The sequence below is a fragment of the Dendropsophus ebraccatus genome, chromosome 14 (assembly GCF_027789765.1).
Source record: "Dendropsophus ebraccatus isolate aDenEbr1 chromosome 14, aDenEbr1.pat, whole genome shotgun sequence".
Taxonomy (NCBI): Eukaryota; Metazoa; Chordata; class Amphibia; order Anura; family Hylidae; genus Dendropsophus; species Dendropsophus ebraccatus.
The window spans coordinates 59,626,990-59,635,130 of NC_091467.1; positions in this window are offsets into that span (position 1 = coordinate 59,626,990).

Below are 8,141 nucleotides of genomic sequence, written 5' to 3' on the forward strand. Positions count from 1 at the left end.
CAGACACCCGGAAGCGGCCGGGAACTGGGCACCAGAGCGCCGCAATGCGGCACCTGCCACTGGTCCCAGCAAAAAAGTGCCCTCCCCCCCGCTGGATTACCCCTTTAAGCTCCATTCACTTCAATGCGACTAGGCAGCAAACCCCCTGCCCAAGCTGGAGACACGAGTGGGGCTGTCTCTGGAAGAAAGTGGCCATGTTTTTTTGGCACTGGATAACCCCTTTAATGTGGTGTATAAAGTAAAATACAAGCAAAATGTAAAAAAAATGCATTCAAGAACCAGACGTGTAATGCTGTATTATTATTCATAGACAGATGGATATCCCAGAATAATAAGAATTAGGGAATAAAAGTTTTTTTAGATGAACCCAGTAACCTACTCTTTCTGCAGTATTGAGAAAGAAGGTCAATGCAGTTCATAAGATGGGTCATGAGAGGATGAAGGACGTCTCACCCTATGGTAGAAAAGATCTGCTGGTGTAGCCCTAGACATGAACTTAAAGCAGACACTCCAGTATTATCACATGATGTCCTGTGGTTACATAGATCTTAAAAGCATATTACTGACACAGCTAAACCAAGACTATACATAGATACCACAAAAAGTCACCTCTATCTAAAAGAATAGCCATAGATTATAAAAGCTGACCATATCGACCAGGTGTTTCCCCAACACTCTATGACGGGGCATAACTTACCTAGGACTTTACACCAGATAGTGAGTGCTCGGGGAAGCCAGCAAGCCATTTAGCCTTGGCCAGGATATGTAGACACAGGACTAGTGTAGTCCCGGGTGAGAGAATACCTAGCTATGCCTTAGGTCTATGTTCCTCCAGACCATCCCCCCATTTCTTTAGGATTACTTTGATGGTCCCATTGGCTCTACACAGTGCAACTATTAGTCCAATTTCCAGATTGAGAATACAGGCTAACAGTGAACAATGGGAGAGAGTGATGTGTAGTTTTAGCATAGTGCACTGCTGAGTTGTCTCAGACAAGCTGGTCTTACATGGCACCATTTTCCAGGAGAAGGGGGGGGGGGCGACCTGTCAGGTCAGCACCAGCTTTCCCCTTGTTCCCTGCTCGCTGCCTGTGCTATACACAAAGACATCGAGCAGGGAGAAGCAGGAGGGGCTGCCCGAACAATCCTTAGAACGTTTGGGCTGCCCATTGAAGTCAGTGACGGCTTGCTGCCACAGCTCCTACCAGGTTTCCCCGAAAATAAAACACCCTCCTAAAGTAAAACACCCCAACTACCCTACCAACTAACCTAAAGTAAGGCATCTCCCCGAAAATAAGGCACTAAGGTACTCTAAACAAGGGCAGCCCCAGAAAGTAAGGCTGACCTTTGCCATCTGCCGCCACCCAGGACTCACCAAATCCCCTGGTGGATCTTTATAGCTGGCGCCGCAGGCATAGAAATAAGAAATCTCCTGAAAACAAGACATGGTGTAAAGTGAAACAGGCTAAGTTGCCCCTAGCAACCAATCAGATTTCATTTTCCAAAGAGTCTGTGAGGAATGAAAGGTGGAATCTGATTGGTTGCTAGGGGCAACTGAGCCAGATTCACTTTACACCATGTTTGATAAATCTCTCTAAGTGTGCCTGTTTTTTTTTGGGAAAAAAATATAAGCACTGTCATATTGAAATGCTGATTGTTGCCTTTCAACACGCACTTTTACACTAAACTATTATCGGCCTGATAATCGTTTAGTGTAATAGGGCCTTTAGACTGAGGGTGAATGACAATGACAATCATTAACAGACCAATGTGAGGATGCAGATGCCATGATCCTTTTATTGAACTGCCACCCTACACAGCATCGGCCCGGCCTGAAGCACTGGGGGTGGGCCTAACGAAACCCCCTCCTTTGTGTGACGTGGCTCCATTAGAATCAACTCCCCCCCCCCACGCCCCTAACCCTAACTAAGGGACCTTTTACACAGAAAGATTATCTGGCAGATTATCTGCCAAAGATTGGAAGCCAAAACCAGGAACAGACTATAAACAGAGACCAGGTCATAAAGGAAAGCCTGAGATTTCTCCTCTTTTCAAATCCAGTCCTGGCTTTGGCTTCAAATCTCTGGCAGATAATCTATCAGATGTGTGTAAAAGGGCCCTAAGGCTAGTGCTCATAAGGTGTAATGAATAATGAATGATGGTGGTCAAGCTTTCTCAAGTTCCCCTGTAAGTTTGCTTTGCTTCTCGCTGTATTGTATTACTTGCACACTAAACTTTTTATGCTGTTAGGGTGCGTTCACACCTACAGGATCTGCAGCAGATTTGATGCTGTGTTCAGTTATTTAAATGAAATCTGCTGCAGAAAATCAGCTGCAGATCCTGTAGGTGTGAACGCACCATTAAGAGACATTTTTATGCCTTAGGGTAGCTTCACACACACCGTATTGCAGTGAATTTTCTGCTGCAGATACTCAGCGGATATGCAGCAGATACGCAGCAGATTTGATGTAAATAACTGAACACAGCATCAAATCTGCACCATCAAATCTGCTGCAGATCTGCTGCTGATATGCTACGCATTGGTCGTGTGTGTTAACACCCTTATGGTGCGTTCACACCTACAGGATCTGCAGCTGATTTTCTGCAGCTGATTTCATTTAAATAACTGAACACAGCATCAAATCTGCTGCAGATCCTGTAGGTGTGAACGCACCCTTAGGCTATGTTCACACTACGTATATTTCAGTCAGTATTGTGGTCCTCATATTGCAACCAAAACCAGGAGTGGATTAAAAACACAGAAAGGATCTGTTCTCACAATGGTGAAATTGAGTGGATGGCCGCCATATAACAGTAAATAACGGCCATTATTTCAATATAACAGCCGTTGTTTTAAAATAACAGCAAATATTTGCCATTAGGTTACAAACACACACGGCATATACGCTGCGTATTTACTGCTGCGATACGCAGCAGATACGCAGCAGATTAGATCTAAATAACTGAACACAGGATCAAATCTGCTGCGTATCTGCTGCGTATCTGCTGTGTGTGTTTGTACCCTAAATGGCGGCCATCCACTCAATTTCAACATTGTGTGAACAGATCCTTTCTGTGTTTTTAATCCACTCCTGGTTTTGGTTGCAATATGAGGACCACAATACTGACTGAAATATACGTAGTGTGAACCCAGCCTTAAAGTGTAACTGTCATTTAAATGTCACTTTTCAGAAGTCAATATATATCAATAGTACAAGCGATTTTAAGAAACTCTGTAATCAGTTTTATTAAGTAAAAAAGACTTTCCTTCTGTATTCACTGTACTCAAAAAGCTGTTTTGCAGTCCCCCCCTTCACTTCTGAAGAAGCAGGATTTCTGTGTCCATTATGCTCTGGGGAGGGAAAGGGTGAGGGGGTGAGTGAGCACAGAGAGGAAAAGATGCAGCCCTGCACAACACTACATCCTGCAATCTTCTCTCACCAAGCTCCCACATAAGCACTAACCTTTCTAACCTGCGATTCCAGTGTTTTATGTGCCCAGACAGTCTCCAAACTGTACAGCTGCTTGTCTCCTCTCCCTGCTCACTCATCCCCCACGCCCCTCCATAGGTTATAATGTACTCACAAACCCGTCTTCACTCTGCTCCTCTGTAATAAAGACGGCTTTGCCTGATAATGAGCACATAAGAATTGTGTGTGTGGGGGGGGGGGGGCTGGGAAACAGTATTTTGAGTATAGAAAGAGGCTTTTTGCCTAATAAAGCTATCACACATTTTCTAGAAATCACTTTCCGCAAAAATATTTTAAATGACAGTTACACTTTAAGGGCCAGTGTGAACTGACCTTAAAAGATGTTACTAAAAGGCTGTTTTTCCCTCTAAATTCAATAGCAAAATATCCCATATTTCCCATTCCCACCATTGTTATGGGAAAACATAGGCGCTGGCAGCTTCTTTTGTGCCTTCCTTGGGGGACCATAGACCACCTAGTGTGCCCGGGCCCTGGGTTCTAGTACATACAGAATACTATATTTCTCAAGATAAAAAAACAAGTATTTATTGGTTCCTTGTCACTCCACAAAGTGCCTGCAACATTGCTTTGCATGTTAGATAGAGATAATGTGATCTGTCACATGCTGGCTGTTCCTTAAAGTTCATTCAAAGAAAATATGGGTAGCTTCCTTTTTGTGCCGACTTCAGCTTCTCTAGAAACCAAAGATAAGGCCAAGTCAGAGCATGTCATTCATGGTGTACCAGGGTTACTAAAGGTGAAAAACAAAGAAAAAAATATATGTAACCACTGCTCCCAACACCTCCTAACAGCTTGGACAGAGCAGTCTACGACCATCCAGCAGTCTCACGATGCATACCCTCTGTCAACTGAGCAAAATGTCATTGCAGTCAACCTCTTACCATGAGATACACTACCCAAAAGTAGCCTTTGAGAAGCATTTTCTAGGGATGTAGGGGGAAGCTCTTTTCTCAATGGAAGTTATGCAAATGGAAATCTTTACATTTATTTTTATGACGTTATATTACTGGTGGAATCCCGTGGCAGAATCCCGCCAGCTTCCGTGTCATAATGGGAGTCTATGGGAGGCTCGCGCGCCTCCTCTCTCTATGTGCTGAAGAATGAACATGTCTGTGTGTATCTGTCTTACTGCCCTTACCATCGTCCAGTGCTAACAATCTATATGTACACATTACGGTGATGGTAATGTACGTATATTGCTATATACACACACAGAAGGCCCACATATATTATACCTGTTCCTTCGCAGGAAGGAGAGTGTTTGTTACAGTGTATATCCCCTAGGATTGGTCCCCACCCTCTATGGACTCCACCCTAAGACCACTCATATACCGTATTTTTCGCTTTATAAGACGCACTTTTTTTCCTCCCAAAGTGGGAGGAAAATCTAAGTGCGTCTTATAAAGCGAAGACGGCTCCCAAGCAGTGCAGAGCACCGCATGGAAGCCGTCCCGCCCGCCCCCTGTATTGCCGCTCACTATGCATATGCATAGTGAGCGGCTCTGAGCGATCCCCTCCGCCCGCCCAGCCTGCCCCTCCATCGCCGCTCAGCTGAGCTGATCAGAAGCCCGGGAAAGTGCAATGAGCAGCACTTTCCTGGGCTCCTGATCGGCTGTCAGCTGAGCGAGCGGGTGGAGGTGGTCCCGGAACTCACCTGTCCGGCGGCCCCAGCAGCTCCTGTCTCCCGGCGGCCGCGCGCACTTCCGACATCCTCCGGGCACAGGCAGCGGGGTACAGAGACTGCCTGTGTCCTGCATGTGTTCTGCAGCCTCTATCATTCATGATAGAGGTTGCAGGACACTTCCGGCACAGGCAGCGTCTCTGTACCCCGCTGCCTGTGCCCGGAGGATGTCGGAAGTGCGCACGGCTGACGGGAGACAGGAGCTGCTGGGGCCGCCGGACAGGTGAGTTACTGGTTTGTTGTTTTAGGGGGGGAAATGGCTGCTATGGGGGGCACAGGGTACTAAGGGGGTCACTGGCTACTATGGGGGCACTGGCTACTATGGGGGTCACTGTCTACTATGGGGGTCACTGGCTACTATGGGGGCACTGGCTACTATGGGGGTCACTGTCTACTATGGGGGTCACTGTCTACTATGGGGGTCACTGGCTACTATGGGGGCACTGGCTACTATGGGGGGATTGGCTACTATGGGGGGATTGGCTACTATGAGGGGCACTGGCTACTATGAGGGGCACTGGCTACTATGAGGGGCACTGGCTACTATGGGGGGATTGGCTACTATGAGGGGATTGGCTACTATGAGGGGCACTGGCTACTATGGGGGGATTGGCTACTATGGGGGGCACTGGCTACTATGGGGGGCACTGGCTACTATGTGGGGCACTTTATGGGGGATTGGCTACTATGTGGGCACTATATGCTATCTCCAAACTGTGACAATGAGCAAAATATTTTTTTTTCTATTTTTCTCCCCTAAAATCAGGGGTGCGTCTTATCAAAAGGTGCGTCCTATAAAGCGAAAAATACGGTACCTTACTGTGGGGGAATGGAGAATATTGACCAACTGGCTACTTCCTGGACTCCAGGCCTTGATATGCTAATGTACAAATGGCCTTTGGACACACTGAGAGTTCAATGAATGATATACCAGATATATATATGTGGTCACAGCTCCTGTAACAGTACATTGGCTTTAAAGATTCCCAGGTCGCTCTATTAAAAAGACTTTTGGATGAGAGGGAACAATACTGTAGACCAGCCTGTGCTGCAGGACTACATAAGAGCTGTGATCAGAACCAATCATACTATTAGTGCCAGATCCGGGGCCACAAAGCTACTCACACAGCACCTCCTGGCATTACCCTTACAACACCTCCTGGTATTACTCCTACAATACCTCCTGGCATTACCCTTACAACACCTCCTGGTATTACTCACACAGCACCTCCTGGCATTACCCTTACAACACCTCCTGGCATAACCCTTACAACACCTCCTGGTATTACTCCTATAACACCTCCTGGCATTACCCTTCCAACACCTCCTGGCATTACCCTTACAACACCTCCTGGAATTACCCTTACAACACCTCCTGGTATTACTCCTACAACACCTCCTGGCATTACCCTTACAACACCTCCTGGCATTACCCTTAAAACACCTCCTGGCATTAACCTTACATCACCTTCTAACTATGCTCCTACAAAACCTCCTGAACACCACCTGACATTATTCTTCTGGAATTACTCTTGCATCACCTACTGATTATACTTCTGAACATCTCCTGGTATTACTGTAAAAATACTTCCTGGCATTACTCCTGCAAGACCTCCTGGTTATAGTCCTGAACACCTGCTTGTGTTACTCCTTTAACTTCTTCCGGTGTTACACCTACTACACCTCCTGGCATGGCTTCTGCTGTACACTAAAGACACGGCACATACTATATGTTGGAATACCTTTTTAGGATATCTTTGCCAAGACTGCAGTACTTTCCGGATGACCTTTATGGCCGTAGTGTTCTGATGCGGGCGCATCAGCGCGCGCCCGCATCAGAACTCCCCATAGCGCTCAATGAAGCTTCATTGTGTGAACTGACAGGGTTTCCTACGGCCGCAATTCACTGAATTGACATGTCAGTTGTTTGTGGTCCGGCATGGGATCCCGACCGGAGCTTATACGATGTGTATACGCTCCAGCCGGGATTGGACAAAACAAGTGGCAATGTTCCACACTGCATTAACCCTTTAAGGACGGGGCCAATTTTCGTTTTTGCGTTTTCGTTTTTTCCTCCTTGTGCTTAAAAGGCCACAGCACTTGCATTTTTCCACCTAGAAACCCACATGAGCCCTTATTTTTTGCGTCACTAATTGTACTTTGTAATGACAGGCTGAATTTTTGCATAAAGTACACTGCGAAACCAGAAAAAAAATTCAAAGTGTGGTGAAATTGAACAAAAAAACGCATTTCTTTTATTTGGGGGGGGGGGGGGGTAAAACTGACTTGTTAGGCATGTTCCTCAAGTCGTTATGATTGAAACGATATATAACATGTATAACTTTTCTTTTATCTGATGGCCTGTAAAAAATTCAAACCATTGTTAACAAATATACGTTCCTTAAAATCGCTCCATTCCCAGGCTTATAGCGCTTTTATCCTTTGGTCTATGGGGCTGTGTCAGGTGTCAGGTGGATTTGATGCGACCAAAAATGGGCAATTTTGTTGCGCTTACGCCATTTACTGTGCAAGATCAGTAATGTGATTAATTAATAGTTGGGGCGATTACACATGCGGCGATAGCAAACATGTTTGTTTATTTATTTATTTACTTTTATATCCGCCATGGGTGAACCACTGTTTCCTATAAATCCTGATAAAGCAGGAGGGGGTGGCCCTGATGTAGACCTTGTCTATTAGTCATACATGCAGTATTGGAGCCAAGCACAGGAGAGGACTGGATTACTATAACTAGCTGTATACAGTATCACTACTCTGTATAATACTGGTATATTGTATAGAATATGTTTCCTTTTTTTTCAGTCACACTGACAGACTACTAATTCTGAAAAGGTTTTTTTTTTTTTTTTTTATAGCTAATGGCCATCACCTAAGCCCTCCACCTGCCCTGTCCCTGCTCCAGCAGCTCTCTCTGTCAGCTAACAGACCATAAGCATCACTGAGCATCA